Source organism: Psammomys obesus, unplaced genomic scaffold (assembly GCF_907164565.1).
Source record: "Psammomys obesus unplaced genomic scaffold, mPsaObe1.curated_primary_1811, whole genome shotgun sequence".
In the NCBI taxonomy this organism is placed as follows: Eukaryota; Metazoa; Chordata; class Mammalia; order Rodentia; family Muridae; genus Psammomys; species Psammomys obesus.
In genome coordinates this window covers 21,175,839-21,197,380 of record NW_026596064.1, presented here as the reverse complement: position 1 = coordinate 21,197,380, position 21,542 = coordinate 21,175,839, and the positions used below count along the sequence as shown (strand labels likewise).

The 21,542-nt window shown below is 35.8% G+C and overlaps 1 protein-coding gene across 7 annotated transcripts in view; it reads right to left on the bottom strand.

Annotated features, from left to right (window-relative positions):
• Zbtb20 (zinc finger and BTB domain containing 20) overlaps positions 1-21,542 on the bottom strand; it is a 767,676-nt gene that overhangs the window by 694,972 nt on the left and 51,162 nt on the right. For 3 of the 7 annotated variants that reach the window (XM_055624790.1, XM_055624785.1, XM_055624792.1), the window contains exons 2-3: positions 14,587-14,703; positions 12,280-12,386 (exon numbers count right to left, since the gene is read on the bottom strand). The exons of 2 other annotated variants lie outside the window; for them this stretch is intronic. The gene's annotated coding sequence lies outside the window, so the exon portion shown is untranslated. The remainder of the gene's footprint in view (positions 1-12,279; positions 12,387-14,586; positions 14,704-21,542) is intronic. 2 more of the 7 variants (XM_055624787.1, XM_055624788.1) reach the window with 1 other exon arrangement.

Below are 21,542 nucleotides of genomic sequence, written 5' to 3'. Positions count from 1 at the left end.
ATAAATAAATAAATAAATAAATAAATAAATAAATAAATAAATAAATAAATAATGAATAGTAATATTAATAAATCACTGCATATATTAATTCAGTCGATTACTAAATATTCAAGTTAGAAATGAAAGCAACATACTCATTCCAGTAAAGTTTTCTTTAATATATTAATTGTAATATAAGTTATATTTTTTAATTAGTATTATGGTTTAAATCCAAAAGTATGTTTACTGAAATGGGTTTGTCTGTAAATGTAAACTTTTAAAAACTCTCTTTCAATAAGCTGTTAGTATTGTTGCGCTAAAATCAAAGAAAATTAAAATTTAAGTGCACAAAACCTGTACAAAGCCAAGGCAGACCCCTTCAAATGCCAGCTTGGAGATAGGAGTTGTGCTTCAGGAAACTATCCCTGGCCAAGAAGGAAAGGTTACTGGAAAGGTTAACTGAGCTGCTCCAAGAGGGAGAGGGCATTTTCTCTAAGAGTCCAGTCTCCTTTATGTCCACAACATTCCAGTGGAAGGGCACACACACAAAAATACTTGAGCAGCACAAAGTGGTCTTAATGGGTTTTAAAAAATAAAATAAAGAACACAAAGATGAGTTGAAAGGGAAGCAGGGTGAACCTGAGAATAGTTGGGGGAGGATATGAATACGATCAAATCATATATGAAACACTCAACTATTAATTTTTAACTTACATTACACTATAGTTCCAATGAGTATGCAACACTTGACTAATATGCCTACAAAATCAAAGACAGTGACTAAAAGCTTAAAACATTTTACTATATTTTCCCCATCTTTTAGGAAATATATTGTTTAAATATAATTCAATAATTTTTCATCCTTTTAATTGAAAACGTTCCTCTCTTCCTTACAGATAACACTAATCACTTTCTGACACAATTGCCAGATAGTATCTCAGTTACCTGTTACTTTATCCTGGGTCAAATAGAGTAGAGACGGCATCTCCAGTGAGGTCAGGGTGAGTCAACTGTGTGATAAGGAACTGAAAAGACAGATTAATCTTGAACTGCACACTCAAAATTACAGTTATCTAGATGAGAGAGATGAGTTTCACTCAAATCTGCAGCTGTCAGATGACATGATCAATATGGTGATATAGAATGACCCAGAAATACTATAATATTCTAAGAAAAAGAGATAAGGAACTACCAAGTGCAATAGTAGGATTTCAAAACACAAGAGATGGCAGAGAAAACAAGAGGGTTACAAGCTGACTAATTATGGGTTTGGGTGAAAAACTGGAAAATGTTTCCAAAAAATCTGAAAACTTGAAACTAGATTCCATTTACTCAGTAATTAAAAATAAGGAAATCATGACATTTGTAGGCAAATGGTGGGAACTAGAGTCCTGAGTGAGGTATCCCAGAAGCAGAAAGACACACATGGTATATATATATATAACTTATAAGTGGATATTAGACATTTAATATAGGATAAACATACTAAAATCTATACACCTAAAGAAGCTAAACAAGAAGGAGGACTCTCGATAAGATGATTAATCCTCACCCAGAGAGTCAAATGGGATAGACATCAGAAGAGGGGATAAAACAGGGAATAGGACAGGAGCCTACTGAAAGACGCTAGCCAGCCAGGTATCAAAGCAGATGCTGAGACTCATAGCCAAACTTTGAGCGGAGTGCAGGTAATCTTATGAAAGAAGGGGGAGACAGAAAGACCTGGAGGGTACAGGAGCTCCACAAGGAAAGTAACAGAACCAAAAAGTCTGCGGATGGGGATCTTTTCTGAGACTGATACTCCAACCAAGGACCATGCATGAAGATAACTTAGAACCCCTGCACAGATGTAGCCCATGGCACTCATTCTCCAAGTGGGTTTCCCTCATAATGGAAACAGGGACTGTCTCTGACAGGAACTCAGTGGCTGGCTCTTTGATCACCTCCCCCTGAGGGGGGGAGCAGCTTTGCCAGGCCACAAAGGAAGACAATGCATCCAGTCTTGATGAGACCAGATAGGCTAGGGTCAGATGGAAGGGGAGGAGGACCATCCCTGTCAGTGGACTGGGGGAGGGGCATGGGAGGAGATGAGAAAGGGAGTGTGGGATTGGGAGGGAATGAGGGAAGGGGCTACGGCTGGGATACAAAGTGATTAAACTGTAATTTATAAAAAAATAAATATGTTTTTAAAAAGGTAATGAGTTGAGATGAATAGATAAAGCAAACATCAACTTCTTAATATCAAGCCTATTCATAGATATTTCACCTCAAATGCCAGTGAGAAGTAGCCTAGAGGTATTTATATAAAAAGTAAAGCATTGACTTTGGCACTGTTAAGAGCAGCTTTACATTGTGATGGTCCGAAGGGAAATATTTAATATGAACTATGGAATTTCTGACTTTACCTCACATCTCAGTTAGCATCCCATTATGATATGATTTTTATTAATGAAATATTAAAGTTGTTTATTTTCTAAATTTAACAGGATGACATGTAAGAGCCACTGCTTTTCAGAGTTGGTTTTGAATGGTGGCTGTCAGAGCTGAGGCTGAAGTAGGACTGTGAAATTTGGATACGTGTGTTAAACAGTATGGATTCTTTGTTAACTGAGAATAAGCCACAGAGATGTATCTTACATCACAGAGACTGAGCCAACATAATACATTGAATACTTGAGATGTCTAAAATCATATTTCAAATGTCATCTCAACACAGACACACACCAAAAAAAAGTGAAGTAATGAGCATGTTAATTACTTAGCTTTAATCATTCCTGAAACTATACACTTATCAAAATATAACTTAATTTTCAATTAAAATTTAATGAAGACAGAATTAATATCTAGAATATACAGAGAACTTTAAAAAATGAATAAAAACAATTTAATCAATAAAAAAGCTAATAAGATGAAGGTTTCTCAGGTGGACATAGTAGTGCATTTTTTTAATCCCGTAACTCAGGGAGCAAAGGGAAATCTCTGTGAGTTAGAGGCCAGTCTGATTTCAGAATCCAGGACAGCCAAGGCTACAGAGAAACCCTGTCTCAAACACAAAGATGAAGATTTCTCAAGAGATGAAAGTAAATGGTCTATGAGCATATAAAAATGTTCAACTTCATTGTCCATCAAAAAATAGAAATTAAATCCACTTTGAGATTTTGTCTCACCACAGTAAATATTGTAGCTATCAAGAAAACAACAAATGTTGGTGAGGATTTAGACAAGAGGAAATCCTTATGCAGTTCTAGTGTCAATGTAAACTAGTTTAGCCAATGTGAGAGTCAGTATATACATTTCTCAAAAACTAAAACCCGGCTAGCATGACTCAGCCATTCCACTCCTGAGCATCCACTCAAAGGTGCCCAAGCCAAATCAATATATGAGAGACACTTGTACATCAATGTTTATTTTCAACTAATAATGCATTTATACTGATAGCACCTAACCATATAATAATCCTCATGGAACCCACCATAAAAACACGATATAGGTTACCATCTTCATTTTACCCAGAAGAAAACTGAAACTAATGCAAATTAAATGAGTTGTCCATAGTTATATGGCACAGTTATTAATGATACTGCCCACATCAAATGACTAATTCTCAGGTTAAAAACTCAGCCTTTAGGTTAAAAAGATGGCTCAGTGGTTAAGCATACATACTGCTTTTCCAAAGGAGCTGAGTTCAATTCCCAAGACCCCCATCAAGTGGCTGACAAACAAGTTCCAAAGGAACTGAAGCCCATTTTACATTTCCATAAGCACACGCACGTGTGTGTGTGTGTGTGTGTGTGTGGCAGGCTTGCACACAAATTAATTAATTAATTAATTAATTAATTATAAATCATTTTAAAATCAGCTCTTGGACCATGTTGTCATGCTTAGCAACTGAGAAAAAAAGAAAAAATATTCCTGCGAACAGGACAATGTTAAGACAAGGATAAACAGACTAAAATGATTTTAATGCTACTATAGGTAAAGTGAAGAAGGTAAGATACATACTATCCATGGAATTACATATATTAAACATATACTTTTAATGAAATATTTTGGATAATTTTTCAAAAATAAAAAATTCAGCCAAAATTTAGTTCTACCAGGAAATTAATAAGGACTAATTCTCTCTTCTCTCTTTCTCTCTCTCTCTTTCTCTCTCTCTCTCTCTCTCTCTCTATATATATATATATATATATATATATATATATATGCTCAGACACTTGAGGCTAGAGAGATGGTTCAGGGGTTAAGATCACATACTATGCTTGAAGAGGACCCAAGTCCTGTTCCCAGCATCCACTCGTAGTGGCTCACAATTGCCTATAGCCCCAGGTCCAGAAGATCCAACAATTTCTTCTGGCCCTGGGTAACCTTCAATCATATGCACATACCTACACAACAGCCACACTAATATGTATAATTAAAAATATAAATCCTTTAGTATTCGACTTTAGACTACAATAAAAATTTTTATGTGTTTGTGTCTCCATTCAATTCTAGGGTTTGAGAATCAAAACTTCTCTATTCTTTGAAAATTTATCTATCTATCTATCCATCTATCTAGCTTTGCATGCATGCATGCTACACAAGAAAGGCAGTTTGGTTCAATGTCTTCCTCCCCACCTTTACAACCAAAAATTCAGGTACCTTATGTCTTGCCTTTGCTGTTTAGTTGATAATTTTGTCAAGATAGATATAGTAGCCCAAGATCAAGCCACTGGCAAGAAGATAAACAAAAATCTCATAAAGAGGGACTGTAGAAATGGCTCAGCAGTTCAGCCCCTTTACTGACCTCCAACCAAAGGACAAAAGTCCAATTCACAACACTCAATAAGGCAGCCTACTCTGGAGTTAACACAGTAACTCCGTAAGACCCAATGCCTCTGATCTCTAGGTACACTTATGCAGATACCCACATGGGCACACACCCATCTGAGTATTAAAAATAATAAAAATAAATTATTTCAAAATGATGTAGCATTATACTACTCTATAATAACTTTGTAATCTCTTGAAGAGCAGTGTAGGCATTAATTTTACAAAAATTGATGAAAAAGAAACTGATGACATAAGTTTCTTTTTATCTTTTTTCAATTTTCATTTATTTAATGTTTTATTTTTTAAGATTTATTCATTGTATATCCCAAATGTAGACCCCTCCCTCAACTCCTCTATCTCCTTCCCTGTCCACTGAAAGGAGGAGCTCTCCTCCCTGCCTTCTGACCCTAGCTCATCAAGTCTCACCAGGACTGCCTGGATCCTCTTCCTCTGTGGCCTGGCAAGGCCAGATGGCCAGGGGGAAGTGATCAAAGAGCAGGCAACGGAGTTCATGATAGAGGCAGCCCCTGCTCCCTTACTAGGGAACGCACATGGAGCCTGAGCTGCCTGTTGGCTACATGTTGGCTAGGACCTCTCCATGCATGGTCCTTGGTTGGTACATCAGTCTCTGCAGGGCCCACTGAGGTCATGTTATTTTTTAGCTTTGTTGGTCTCTTTGTTGGAGCTCCTGTGCCCTCTGGGTCCAGCTTTATTTGTAATAGTGAGAATCTGTAAACAAGCTAGATGTCCCTCAATGAAAGAGTGGATACAGAAATGTAGCACATTTTCAAAATAGAATACTACAATTAAAAACAAGGGAATCATGAACTTTGAAGGCAAATGGATGGAAGTAGAAAAGACCATCCTGAGTGAGGTAGCCCAGAACTGGAAAGACAAACATGGTATATACTCACTTATAAGCAGATATTAGCCATATAATATAGGATAACCATATTAAAATCTACAGACCTAAAGAAGCTAAACAACAAGGGGCACCTAGGGAGGATACTCATTCTTATTCAGAATGGCAAACAGGATAGACACCAGAAGCAGTGGAAGAGAGGAAACAGGATGGAAGCCTAAATAGAGGTCCTCCGAAAGGCTCTACACAACGGGGATCTAAGCAGATGCTGAGACTCACAGCCAAAATGTTGGGCAGAGAGAAGGAGTCTTATGGAAGACAGGGGGATAGAAGGACCCAGAAGTTTCTTATAGCTTACAACTGAATGTCCTGAATGCTTAATACCCTACAATGTAATCTGCTATAGGCAAAGGAAAAAACAATTTAAGCATGACGTTAACATTTTCTTAAAAAGTAAACCATGTTAATGTCTATATATGCAGAAATGTTCCCATGGCTTTCTCTCACAGATGGAAACCTGGACGACATCTTCTCAAGCCAAAACAAAACACTGGAGGTTCTATGAGATCCAGTATGGAATTTCCTATAAGAATTGTTTGTTGTCTTTCATCAAGTTAATCAACATTCTTCCTAATTTCACCCTCATTCCAATAAGTATGACATGGTCTTATCTATGTATGTATATCTATTTAAATACATATTTTATATCATATACATAAAACACAGAGGAAGATGGGTGAATTTTTACATTCTATTTCTATATTTCTATTATATTCTATATTTCTATTATATATTATATTCTAATATATTCTATTTATTCTATTTCTATTCTATTCTATTTCTATTGTATACTATTCTAATTTTCTATTCATATATAAATACATATAATTTTATCATGGGTAAAACTCTATAATTCTTTTCATGTTAATTAAACAAATAATAAGTTAAGTTACAGAAAGTTAAAGATTTAAAGCTAATTTTTGCATCACTGATGCACATTCTTCAGTGCATCTCTCTAGAGTTCAATAAGAAGCTGCACACAAGAATAGGACCACGTAAAATTTTACCAAGTAAATAATTTTTCACTCATTTTCACTTATTCAAAATACCATGATTTATTATTAAAGATATTTTCGATCAGTAGTAAATTAGAGAGGCTCTATCACATATTTCCAGTTGTCTAAACACTGACTAAGGCTGTCGAAAACTGAATCACGGAAGACTTGCTTCAATATGTGTCAGATGGTAAGTCAATAACTACGCCACACTGAAACCTAAAATTCTGTAGGGTTCAACTTGTTAGATAAAGTAGTTTTTCAGTGTACCCTTTGGTAAGATTCAGTACAATAAAGTCAGCATAGAAAAAATATTTATTTATTTTCATACCTAAAATTGTTTAAATGAGATTAATGGTGGAATGTCTGTTCCTTCTCTCAAAATAGAAAAAAAATCAAATGATTAGAAATCAATGAACCATTTGTATCAGAATTTTACATCCCAAAGAAAATGTGCTATGTTCAACTAAATCATGATGATCATACTAAGTTAAGTAGTCTTAAAATTTATATATTTATACATGTGTGATATTACATGTATATAACATATTAACATATGAACTGACGAGAGTACTTGAAATTAAAAGAAAATAATTTATAGTCATTGTAAGTTATTTTTTAATCCAATTATTTTTACACTTTATTCACTTTGTATCCCCCCCATAAACCCCTCCCTCCTCCCCTCCCGATCCCACCCTTCCTCCCTCTTCTTCATGCATGCCCCTCCCCAAGTCCACTGATAGAGGAGGTCCTCCTCTCCTTCCTTCTGATCTTAGTCTATCAGATCACATCCAGAGTGGCTGCATTGTCATCTTCTGTGGCCTGGTAAGACTGCTCTCCCCTCAGGGGGAGGTGATCAAAGAGCAGGCCTATCAGATTGTGTCAGAGGCAGTCCCTCTTATGTAAGAAGTGGGAAATAGTAGGTTATGGAGAGGACAGGAACCCCACAAGGAGAGCAACAGAACTAGAAGATTTGAACACAGGGGTCTTCCCAGAGACCCATACTCCAACCAAGTACCAGGCATGGAGATAACCTAGAACCCCTGCGCAGATGTAATCCATGGCAGTTTAGTGTAATTGTAAGTTTTATGTAAAAACATTGTTTCATCTCTCACTCATACTTGCAGATATACTTTATAAAATGACTTTTTGTTTTGGTTTTGGTTTTAGGTTTTGAGACAGAGTTTCTCTCTGTAGCCTCGGCTATCCTAGACTCACTTTGTAGAGCAGGCTGGCCTCGAAATCACAGAGATCCACCTGCCTCTGCCTCCCTGAGTGCTGGGATTACAGGCATGCACCAACACACCCTCCTAAAAAAATGACTTTCAATAAATTCATATTAAGTAGCATGTGCCCTTTTATCACTTTGTTACTGGCATGGACAGTTATGCCTGCTACTGTGATGTGGGGGTTTAGTGACAAGCTGAACAAAGTCACTCCTGCTTCAGACATTCACAGCACAAGTGCCAAGAGCTCACAAAGCATCTCCAAACTAAAGTTTAACTGTAATTAACACATACAGTAGATGACACCTAAGATGACATGAAAAAGAAAATGTACCAGTCGTTACTTTTGATTCTTCCTGAACATTTATGTCCTAACTCTGAGTCTTGTTTCCTAGTTTCAAAGCAATCCCGAGCATTACATGTAGCTGGTTTTGCTACAAAGGAAACAACTCTGAAGAAAGCCTTTGTAGATTTGATCTTTCACCTTTGGCAACAAAAGTCATCTATTTCATACCAGAAAGCACTAAAAAATGACCAGAAGAGCTTCAATAGCTTCCTTTGATTATTTGACAAGGTTTGAGGAAAAACAACACAGTAAGAACAAAGAGGGAAAGGACTTCTGGTATTCATCATTGGGCTTCCTGTTTGCACTTCCCAAACTGTATATAAAATCTGCTACTTCCTCCAGGATAGTTCAGAACATGCATTTATTGCTCCACATCAGAATGCACTATTTAAAGAAATCACTAATATTTATATATTTAAATGAATTTAATTTTTCTATTGATGAATTTTGTGAATTTGGTATACTAAAAAAGTAACAATGAACAATGACAATTTTAACAACAGAAATAATCTGTAAGTTATATAAGAACAAATTAGCCAAGACATATACATTATGTGCTGTTACCTCATTGTTATTTAAGGTAAATGTTTTCTGCATAAATTTTAAGACTAAAAGCTTGTGGAAATATACTTTCTCATATTTTAATGCTGACAGAATGGGAAAATTAGTTCATTGTATTTTTTTGTAAAATACAAAGGTCAAAGAACGAAAGTTCTCTCTAGTGAACTAACCTTATGCATGGTAGAATTTTGTGTGAGGTTTGTTCTCTGCACAGTGAGCTGAAATTGTGACAATTCCTTGATCACAGAGATATTGTCATCTTGATGTGACAACAAATGAAACTAGTTATCACAAAGATTTGAAATAATCTTCTATATAAAATAACAATGCCTGTTTCACTTGGAGTAACATATGCCAAGATGTAGATATATGCTCATATATACATTCTTAAGTGTGCATGGGTATACATTTCTGTCCATGATATATACACAGAGATACACCTCATCCAATTAGCTTTGTATCTTGAGATGGTTTGTCCAAAATGAAAAAGTTCTTACAAAAGCCTTTGCAACATCCCATTTTGAGATTTCAATATTTGCCTATTTATAATGGGTTAAACTTTCGCTAAAGTCAGAATCTTACGTTCATATGCTTTATATTGATAAATTATAATGATACTCATAATAATATCCCAACAGAGGTGTCTGTCATTTCAGGTAAGATAAATAATCTTGGCAGAATTAAAACAAATGTTGAGGTGATTATTACTGTGTACATTTCAAGGCAACCATAAGCTTCACAAAATGAATCAAATTCACAATTGCAATTCTCACAAAGTTTATGTAAGGACTACTTTGAAAGGTCATCCATCTGTCTTTCTTCACAGAAACAGAAAGAGAAACCAATAATTTGTCCTTGTTTATAAAGATGTGAATATTTTGGAATTTTTATTTACATTTAAAATGAACATTTCTTTAACATTTGCCTTAAAACATGATTTTTAGAAGATATACCAAAGAGTATTTATTAAAGACTGTCTCATACAAAGGATTTACACTAATCCATGTGTGTCCTAGCTTACCTCTACAACTTCATCTTTCATAGGTACAAGGCACATATGTTCATCAACCACAGTGAATTGTCAAGAGACTTACACCAGCCTTAACCAATAATCTGAAAACCAATTCACCTATGACTTTTTTGAAAATTTTTATGCTTTTAGACAAGGTGTCTCTTTTTCCATAATCTCATTAACATTCTTTCTCTGGTTAACCCTGACAGTGTCACCATGTAGGAGTGTCCAACATTTTGATATTACAACATGATCTAGAATATATGACCAAGTTACCAAACCAATTTTAATGATCTCATAATGTTTTATATAATTTACTATTTTTGTCCACATTTGCAGAAATCTCTAGACACATGTAGCCTGCCAGCTCTGGGGTACACAGGCCTGATGGCTTTGATAGCAATTACTGTTAAATATTGCAATGTCTAATGTCCTGTCAATCTCTTTTGTACCACATATTCAATTAAAATACAGAGCATATAATTCTGATTTTCTACTTCTAGAATCTAAACAGTATCAGATACTAACTAAGCATAGAATATATCAAGATATACAGCAAACAACTCAAAACTATTGAACAGAAAAGAAGTTATACACTATTGGACACACAACTCCCAATAAATAACAAGCAAAATTTTATCAGTTTGAAGCAACATTAGTCTTTAATAGTATTAGAGGTTATTCTGACAGAAGTTGAAAATGGAGGCAGATATTTAGCCTTCTTTTCTTTCATTCAGTTTCAAAGGATAGATACAAAGGTAAGTGGGCCTTTCAAAGGTTACATTAAAACAACCAGAAATGGTATGGTTGCAAAATGGAGATCATAAATACAACCTAAAGAAACAATCCTCTTTTGTCAGCAAATGGGATTATATATTGTGATAATTTAGTGATAATATCAAACACTGATATTTCAAACCCATTACATTATGCTGAGAGTGAGAGACCTTGGAACATTCTTCCTTAAATGAGATGTCTTTATCAACATCTTCCCTCAGGGCATAGGCAACACCATGAAAGAGAAGGCAGAAACAGTGTAAGATCAAGACAGAATAGAGGACACCAAAAATACTAGGCCCTCTAAATTCACAGGATCAAAGCTCATATGAACTCACAGAGACTGAAGCAGCAAGCACAGGGCCTGCATGGGTCTGCACCAAGTCCTGGGGGTAGGGGGGTGCGCACCTGTGTCTGTGTGCTGTATTTGTGTATATGTGTGTATGTGTGTGTGTGTGTGTGTGTGTGTGTAATAGGTTCCAGTTTAGTGGTTTTCAGGGTTTCCTGGGTGTGCAAATTATGGTCTCTGATTTTTGTGCCTTCTTGGGCTCTTTTCCTTCTGTTTGTCTTGTTCAACTTAATGTGTTAGCTTTGTGCTGTTCTATTTTATTATTATCCCCCTAGAAGCCATTTCTGTTGTTGTTCGTTTTGTTTCTTTTTTTTTTTCTAATGAGAGACAGGAATTGGATCCAAATGTGAGGGCAGTGGGGAAGGAACTGAGAGGAACAGAGAGAGGATAAACTGTAATCAGGATATAATGTATGAGAAAAAAAAGTCTATTTTAAATAAAAAGAAAAGAAAATTTAAAAAAATTCAAAATTAAAAAGAAAATTCTAATTACATATATTATGAAATTAATAAGTTAAATAAGTAAATTGTCATTCATTATATGTCATTATATATAATATATGCCATCCCCAATGCATATATGGAGTTTAATAAACAATATGATTAAATAAGTAAGCAAAGAACTTAAGCTTTCACCATATCTTACAAACCAAAACTAATATTACATTAATCACATACTTTTCTTTATTGTTACATATATCTGAGGAGTTAAGATCCTTTGAAATTATAACTGTTTTCTGCATTTCACAGACTATTCAATTTTTATTTTACTTTTTCTATACCTGCCATAAAAACTGACATATGCAGTCTTATAAACATACATCTCCCATAAATCCAGTATAGTTGGTATATGAACATAGGAAACTCTTCAACAACAAAAAATTATGTATGAGTTATATGTCTGCTTAGTGTTATGATCAATATGTCAGCTGGTATGCACATATGAACATATGGTACAATATCATTTAAAGAAAAAAGTAACAATTAAGGATGGATTTTCCACAGATATGTGCATGTCTGTGTTCATTTTTGTTCTATCCAACAACAAAGAAATAAAACCAAACTAGGTGTCTACCAACAGATAAATGGACAATAAAAATGTGGTACACGTACACAAGGGAATTTTATTCAACTATAGAGAAAAATGAAATCTGAGGAAAAGTGAATAGTCTGAAAAGTATAATAACAAGCTAGGGAACTCAGACTGACAGACAGAAATCTCTGCTCTCTCTCAGATATAGATGCTACCTTCTAATCTTATGTAGATGAATATAAGTAGGGTAAGAGTAAAAACATACCTTTATGGAAGACCATGAAGGCGAAAACAGGAGCAGAGGAAGGACCGGGATTGGGATTACTGGGCACATTCCACATGAATGCAGACAAGAAGGGAGCGAGTACAAAACTACAAGGGAAAGTCAGAGAGAAGGCAAGAGGAAAAAATACATTTATCTTGAAAATGCCACCACGAAACCTAATACTACAAGTATGAATTAAAAACAATAAAAAGAATGTTTGTCTTTTCTTATATTACTTTTACTTTGTTTTAAATTCTGTATTACACTTTATTTACTTTGTATCCCCCCTGTGGTTCCATCCCTCCTCCCATCCCAATCCCTCCCTTCCTTCACCCTCTGCATGTATGCCCCTCCCCAAGTCCACTGATAGGGTAAGTCTTTTTAAGTCTCATCAGGAGTGGCTGCATTGTCTTCTTCTGTGGCCTGGTAATGCTGCTTCCCCCTCAGGGGGAGTTAATTAAAGGGCAGGCCAATCAGTTCATGTCAGAGACAGTCCCTGTTCCTATTACAATGGAACCCACTTGAATACTGAACTGCTATGGGCTACATCTGGCAGGGGTCTTAGGTTATCTCTATTTATGCATAGTCCTTGGTTGGAGTATCAGTCTCAGGAAAGACCCCTGTGCTCAGATTTTTTGGTTCTGTTGCTCTCCTTGTGGAGTTCCTGTCCTCTCCAGATCTTACTGTTTCCCATTTCTTTCATAAGATTCCCTGCACTCTGCCCAAAGGCTGCCCATAAGTCTCAGTATCTGCATTATAGTTTGCAAGATAGTCTGCAGGGCAGAGCCTTTCAGAGGTCCTCTGTGTCAGGCTCCTGACTTGTTCCCTCTTTTCTCCTTCTTCTGATGTCCATTCTCTTTGCCTTTCTGGATAAGAATTGAGTATTTTAGCAAGAGTCCTCCCTTTTGTTTAGTTTCTTCAGGTGTACAGATTTTAGTAGGTTTATCCTATATTATATGTCTACAGGAGTGAGTATATACCATGTGTGTCTTTCTGCTTCTGGGATAGCTCACTCAGGATTACTTTTACTTTTTGTGAGAGTATATACCACACACATATTCATGCAGGAGGGTGTATAAGCAGATGTCAGAGAACAATGTGAAGGAGTCAATACTAGCCTTCCATCATATGAATGTAGGGCCCAAACTCAGGTTGTTCACATGAGTCTATTCTCTTCTTCCACAGTGAGTGTCCCTGGGATTAATATCAATTTATGAGGCTTGGAACTAAGTGTCTTCACCTACTGAGCCATTTCACCAGCACAAAGATTGTATTTGAGGATGGCATTAAGGTATTCAAATATGAACTGAGTAAGTACTGAAATCTATTATGTAGGGGAACCAGCTGAGTTCCTAACTTAGTGAAAAGAAACAAGACAAAAACTTTGTTTGCATAAAACTAATTCCTAGTGAGAATTATCCACATCCATACTTATAAATATCAGGGAAAAGTTCAGAATGGGAAATTAGATTCTTTAGATAGAACACAAGGAAAGATTGAATCTGGCATATGCCTAGGATCTGCTGAGGAGGTGATGTTTTTAAACTGAACCGGTAAAGGTAAAAGTTTAGGGAACATAAATTAAAATTAGTGAGGGCCAAGATTATGATTATGTCTTTCTCTTTTAAGTAACTGCAATGACCTAGCAGGAATTGCTAATTAAAGATATTAATCCTGCTAAATTAATACCAAAAGGATAGTCTGTACTCCTAAATTTGTTAAAAATTATTCTCTCCAATCACCGTCAATGTGCATTACATACTCCCTTGATAGAAGATAAATTTCAGCCAGTTCTTTCCCAATTTTTAAAAGTTAAATTTAAGTGATAAAACTTAACCTGCATTTCCTAGGCCTGATGTTTACCAGAGGAAAGCACATAGGCTGCAATATAATGCAATGCACTAAATGGATAGACAAGGGAAGAGAATCATTCTAAATTACATTCTGTAAATAGTAAGTTATCATCCTTCCCTGATGATACTCAAGTTAAAAAATAATCAACTTGTCCTTTGGGAAGAATCTTATCAGGGTTTTTTTTTTTTTTCCTACTAGTGATTGTCCCATACAAAGCAACAAAATATTTACCTTAAAAACTCATGAATATGTATTACTTGGCACTTTGGTGTAAATTTAAAGTACATTAATTTTTTACATACAACTAGAATTTCTTAAAAGAAAATTTAGAAAAATAAAAACCAAACATTTCCAAAGACTAAGTTATTCAGAATTCCATCAAAGGACATAGTAAGCATTTTGTAAAGTAAAATGCTATAAATAAAAACTGTAACTCAAGCTGACTGCACACACCTTTAATCCTATTACTTCAGAGACAGAGGCACATGGATCTCTGTGAGTTTGAGTTTGGGGCCAGTCTGGTTTACAAAGCAAGTTCCAGAATAGCCAGGAGTGTTCCACAGAGAAACCCTGTCTCAGAAAAAGAGAAAAAATAAATGTAACTCAATATTTCATTTTCAATTTTTTTAAAAAACAAACTCTACAGTCAATAAATCTTGACTTACTTAATTTTCTTTCTCCACAGTCAAATTCATACTTAAAGGTAATATGAATTCTGAAAATTCAACCTATGATTCTTGTATTTGTGTTGGCCGCTTTGGTTCCCTTTTCAAAAATATTTCCCCTGAACTAAATATTGTCAGTGCAGATAGACAAGTAAGCATGAAACAGATCCTATGTTGTTTTTATTTGAAGTTCAAACAAGTTAAATGTTCTAAATTATTATTCTATCTCTTCAAAAGGTATTAATACATTGTAAACTACGTATCCCCTCCCTACACACCTAAGATAGATTTCCTATTTTTTCATCTTTATAAATATTTGTTTTCATCTGGCTTCATCTTAATTTTATTGTGTACTATAGAAAGTAGTTCAACTGATTTGAGGCTATAAGTTATAATTATTTCAACTATTATCAAATCGTAGAACCATTCTGAATTGCAAAACACTAACAACCTAAGAGGTATACAGGGCTCAAAGTAGCTATAAGTAAATCCTCAGCATGATAGGTTCTTTTATGTGGAATATTGAGAGCATGCCCAAATAATTACAGCCACATTTCACTTTTATTCATTGTACATACACAAATTTAAGTTTGTGCCATTATATATACTTTATTAATTTATATTATGATATTCTGTATTTTTCATGTAGCCTTCATTATTCATTCTATAGTTTAAAATTACCATATTGAAAGCTGAGCAGAATTTCTTCTTTATTTGTTATCTAAATACCCTGGTAAACCAATCTATTATTCTTAAATTCTGAATCAAATGGCAATGACACAAAATATGATAACATTCACAAAAGCAAGGGGGAAAGAATAAGACAGCCACAAGAATGTTTAAGTATTGGTATCGGTTTGAAGTTTTATTTAGTTCACTGAGGTTAGTTTGTCCCCCATTCTAAACAGCAATGTATTTCCTATAAACTATCAATGATTCTTATTTTAAATAAATTAAGCTTTCTTATTGCAATGTTTACATTGGTTCTTTTATCTGTAGGCATAAAAATAATCTATTGTCTCTCATTCGTCAATATCTGCTTGGTAAACTTAAATACTTAGAATTTTAACATGTGAGGAAATTACATACACAACATTTTTGAAACACCAAGCACAAAAATCCTACAAGTCACCTTGAAGAAACAAACTTAGAAAAGTAGCTGTGAAGGACAAATCACCACGAGCAATGCAATCTACTCACAATGACCAATCATGGGCAATATTTCAGCTTTGGACACAGTAGTTCTTTCTTTTTTCTCTTCCAAGGAAGGGCTGAAATAGCTGTTAACCATGTTATAAGAATCACCTTACCTCAGACGTATACAGTTATGCTATTGTATATAAAGCCAAAGTTTTATAAATCAAGTAGTCCATTAATAGTACAATGTTCTATTTTACTCCCTCTAACAGTTTATAGGTTGCAGACAATTAACAATATGTTCTAATCACGGCCTAAAACTAGGCATCAACAGCAACAGAAATATGAAAAAGCCTACATAACATGGAAACAGAACAACTCTCTACTCAACGACAGTTTGGTCAGGTAAGAAATGAAAAAAGAAATTAGAGACTATTTAAAATTCAATGAAAATGAAGGCACAACTTACCCAAACTTATCGGACAAAAGAAAAGTAGGGCTAAGCACTACATGTCTCCAGAAAGAAGTTTTAGACATTTCATAAAAGCAACTTAACAACACACCTATAAACCCTAGGAAAAAAAGAAACACACACCCAATAGAAGACCCTGAAATAAATCCACACACCTACGAATACATGATTTTTGACAAAGAAGCGAGAACCATTCAATGGAAAAAACACAGCATCTTCAACAAATGGTGATTGTCTTAACATCACCAAAAATGTCTTAACATTTTTACATGTCTACATGTAAAAAAAAAAATGCAAATAGACCTGTATTTATCACCCTGCACAAAACTAAAGGCCAAGTGGATGAGAGACCACAACATAAAACCAGACACACTAAATCTGTTAGAGGAAAAGGCAGGGAAGAGCCTTGAACCAACTGGCACAAGAGACAATTTTCTGAACAAAACACCAAAAACCATAGGCTCTAAGAACAACAATCAATAAATGGGACCTTATGAAACTGAAAATCTTCTGTAAAGAAAAGGACACTGTCATCAGAATAAAACATCAACCTGCACACTGGTATCTTCACCTACCCCATATAAAAATTCAAGAAGTTAAAAAGCAACAAATCAAGTAATCCAATTGTAAAATGGGTACAGAGCTAAACAGAGAATTCTCAATAGAGGAATATCGAATGGCAGAGAAATATTTAAAGAAATGTTCAACATCCTTAGTCATCAGGGAAATGCAAAAGGACCCTGAGATTTCACCTAACACCCATCAGAATGCCTAAGATCAAAAACTCAAGTGACAACACATGCTAGAGAGGATGTGGAGAAAGGGCAACCTTCCTCCATTGCTGTTGGAAATGTAAACTTGTACAACCACTTTGGAAATCAATCTGGCACTTTCTCAGAAAATTAGGAATAGTGCTTCCTCAAAATCCAGCTATAGCACTCCTAGGCATATATCCAAAAGATGCTCAAGTATACAACAAGGACATTTGCTCAAATATGTTTGTAGCAGCTTTATTCATAATAGCCACAATATAAAAAACAACCCGATGTCCCTCAACTGACGAATGGATACAGAAATTGTGGTGCACTTACACAATGGACTACTACTCAGTAATTAAAAACAAGAAAATCATGAAATTTGCAGGCAAGTGGTAAGAATAAGAAAAGATTAACCTGAGTGAGGTATCGCAAAAGCAGAAAGACACATATGGTATATACACACTTATAAGTGTACATTAGAAATATAGGATAAACATAATAAAATCTACACACCTAAAGAAGCTAAGCAAGAAGAAGGACCCTAGGTAAGATGCGAAATTCTTATTCAGAAAGGAAAAGTGGTATGGACATCAGAAGAGGGAGAAAACAGGGAACAGGACAGAAGCCTACCATATAGGGCCTCTGAAAGACTCTATCCAGCAGGGTATTGAAGCAGAGGCTGAGAGTCATAGCCAAACTTTGGGAAGAGTGCAGGGAATCTTATGAACGAAGGGGGAGATGAAAGACCTAGAGGAGACAGGAGCTCCACAAGAAGAGCAACAGAACCAAAAAATCTGGGCACAGGGGTCTTTTCTGAGACTGAAACTGCAACCAAGGACCATTCATGGAGAAAACCTAGTATCCCTGCAAAGATGCAGCCCATGGCAGCTCAGTCTCCAAGTGGGTTCCCTAGAAATGGGAACAGGAGCTGTCTCTGACATGAACTCAGTGACTGGCTCTTTGATCACCTCCTCCTGAGGGAGCTGTCAGCATTTTCAGACCACAGAGGAAGACAATGTAGCCAGTCCTGGTTAAGACCTGATAGGCTAGGGTCTAATAGAAACAGAGGAGGACTGCCCCTATCAGTGGACTGGGGGAGGAGCAAGGGAGGAGAAGAGGAAAGGAAGGGATTGGAGGGGGAAGGAAAGGGCTACAGCTGGGATACAAAGTGAATAAATTATAATTAATAAAAAAAGAACAAAAACAGTATGTTCTAATAACTTATCAAAACAGTAATATTTAACATTGCCTATCATCATCATGCAACAATGAATTGGATACTACAAAATCTGACTAATTTCACACTCTGATCTATACAAATTCTAAAATAAAATTTAAAAAAACTAGAAACACCTACCCAAATATTTTCTACAGAATTCATTACTACCACAATTATTCATGAAATTACCACAATAATGTTTCATTTTTAGCACTTTATACCCTCCATATATAATCAACAATTTACTCATGTAAGTTTACAGATACTAAAAAAACAAATATTCATTTATTTCTGTACTCCTGTCATTATGTAATTCATCCCAAACATCATATACTTTGGTGTGCGTGTGTGTGTGTGTTTGTGGGTGTGAGCTATATATTTACCATTGCTGATACCTGTTTCTCTTATTACAAATTAAAATTTTCTATTTCACCCGGGGTCATCTTTCTTATTCCCACCACACTTCAACACTTTTTGTAGGACACATCTGTGAGTAACTTTCAAAGAAAGTTATTCATAGAAAATTTTTATAAATTATAGCTTGGCTTTTTCTTTTAATACTCTGAAGTCACCATTGTATTGTTTTCTAGTTTATATTGTTTCTGGCAAAAGCTTTCTCCACGTAATTATTTCTCCACATAATTATGCCATATACTTGTTATCAATATGACATGTTGAGATGTTGCTTTTCCCTCTGACTCTCCTCAGTCTCTCCCTGTATGTGTAATGTGTTCATGTTTGTGCACATGTGGGAGGTGCAGCACAGAGGAGTATCGTGCAGCTTCATCAATTATTCTTCACTTTATTTTTCTTTACAGATATCTTTTCATTTTCAGTGCATGAATAATCACAGCATGTGTATGTGTATAACCCTGTGGATCTGGTGCCCTCAGAGGCCACAAGATGTTGAATATCCTGGAAATAAATTTAGAGTGAGTTGTCTTAAGGTCCTCTGCAAGAGCAGCAATTGCTCTAACAATCTCTAGCCCCTCCATCCTAGTTTTTGAAACAAAGTGTGTTTCACTTTGCCTGGAATTCACTGATTTAGCTACACTGGCCCACCAGCAAGCAACCTATCTGTCTCCACTTACCCAGTGCTGGAATTGAAAATTTATGCTTCTGACCAATGCTGTGCAATGGAGAGAATACGGTGGGACATCCTGGTCTAAACTGGGAGGAGAGGAGAGCAGAGTGGACAGGAGAGGACTTGGAACCATGGGGAGAAATAAACTGGACCTAAGATATGACTAAAAAGCAAGTATAATGTGGAAAATCTGAGTGGGGAGAAACTATGAGGGCTTGAAGTTTTAGGATGGTATAACTATTGCCCATTGTGCTATAGGTTACTTAAATTAAAAAAAAGAAAAAAGAAAATCTATGCTTCCACACATTTTGACATTTTCTCTTAGTGGTTTCAAGCAGTTATGGTATAAGCTATATTAATGTGATTTCCATTGTTTTTAGGCTGATCATGGTTAAGATCCTTGTGTCTACACATATATAGTTGGAATCATTGTTTTGAGGATTTTTCCACCTTTTCTTCTGCATCTATTTTTGGGTGCTATGAACTGCTTCACCAGTCCCTGAGGCTTTTCATGTCCTTGTGGTTTTTGGTTTGAATCTGGTTTTTCAGTATGTATAGGAGGGCACAGTTTCTGTTGCTGCATTTCAGTCACTACTCTTTCCTACAGCATCCAATGTCCTATTATCACAATGAAGTACAATTTATTTCAATTATATCTTCAGCAAAGATAATCCACTTAGTTCTATTTTATACCACTGATTTCTCTTCACTATAGTCATGTTTTCCTTTAAATCTTCTGGCATATTTATAAAAGCTGTTACAAAATGTTTCCATTCCAAATTCCATTATCTTTCTTTTCTAGGCCATCTTTATTGATGATTTTTCTTCTGTTTAAAGGTCATATTTTTTAGCTTCTTAGTACATTATAAAGTTCAGTTTGAAGTCATTTCTTGAAGTATAAACTTTCTGCCATTGTGTTCTGAATTTGTTGTTGAATAACTTTAGTGTCAAGATACTTCTTGGCAATCTGTTTAATAACTTGCAAATTGGTTTGGTCCTTGTGAGTCACATTTTAAAGTTCTGTTAAGACAAGCCTAGATGTACTTGTTGGGTCTTACTAAAATGGGATGGTTCTTTTGAAGTCCCATCAAGATTTTCCAACAGCAAAGGATTAACTAGGAAGTCTTCCCTTCATTGTGTTCTACTACTCAAGCATTCAGTGATTTTTTAAAGTTTTTTAAAAATTTTTATTAATTACACTTTATTCACTCTGTATCCCCCATAGACCCCTCTCTCCTCCCCTCCAAATCCCACCTCCCCTCCCCCTTCTTCAAGCATGCCCCTCCCCAAGTCCACTGATAGGGGAGGTATCCCTCTCCTTCCTTCTGATCCTAGTCTATCAGATCTCATCAGGAGTGATTGCATTGTCTTCCTCTGTATCCTGGTAAGGCTGCTCCCCGCTCAGGGGGAGGTGATCAAAGAGCAGCCAATCAGTTCATGTCAGAGGCAGTCCCTGTTCCCATTACTATGGAACCCACTTGGACACTGAACTGCCACGGGCTACATCTGTGCAGGGGTTCTAGGTTATCTCCATGCATGGTACTTGGTTGGAGTATGAGTCTCAGGAAAGACCCCTATGCTCAGATTTTTTTGTTCTGTTGCTCTCCTTGTGGAGCTCCTGTCCTCTCCAGATCTTACTATTTCCCACTTCTTTCATAAGATTCCATGCACTCTGCCCAACTGTTGACCGTAAGTCTCACGTTCTGCTGTGATACTCTACAGGGCAGAGCCTTTCAGAGGCCCTCTGTGGCAGGCTCCTAACTTGTTTCCTGATTTCTTCTTCTTCTGATGTCGATCCTCTTTGCCTTTCGGGATGGGGATTGAGCATTTTAGCCAAAGTCCTCCCTCTTTATTAGTTTCTTTAGTTGGACAGATTTTATCTTATATTATATGTCTATATGAGTAAGTATATACCGTGTGTGTCTTTCTGCTTCTGGGATAGCTCACTCAGGATGATCTTTCAGCCATATCTTGGAAGGGTCTGGCTACTTCTCAAACTGACAGAACACCTTGGCATTATCAATGTGATGTTACTTTTGCAGACGTGTACAATATGAGAGTTATAGATCCATGA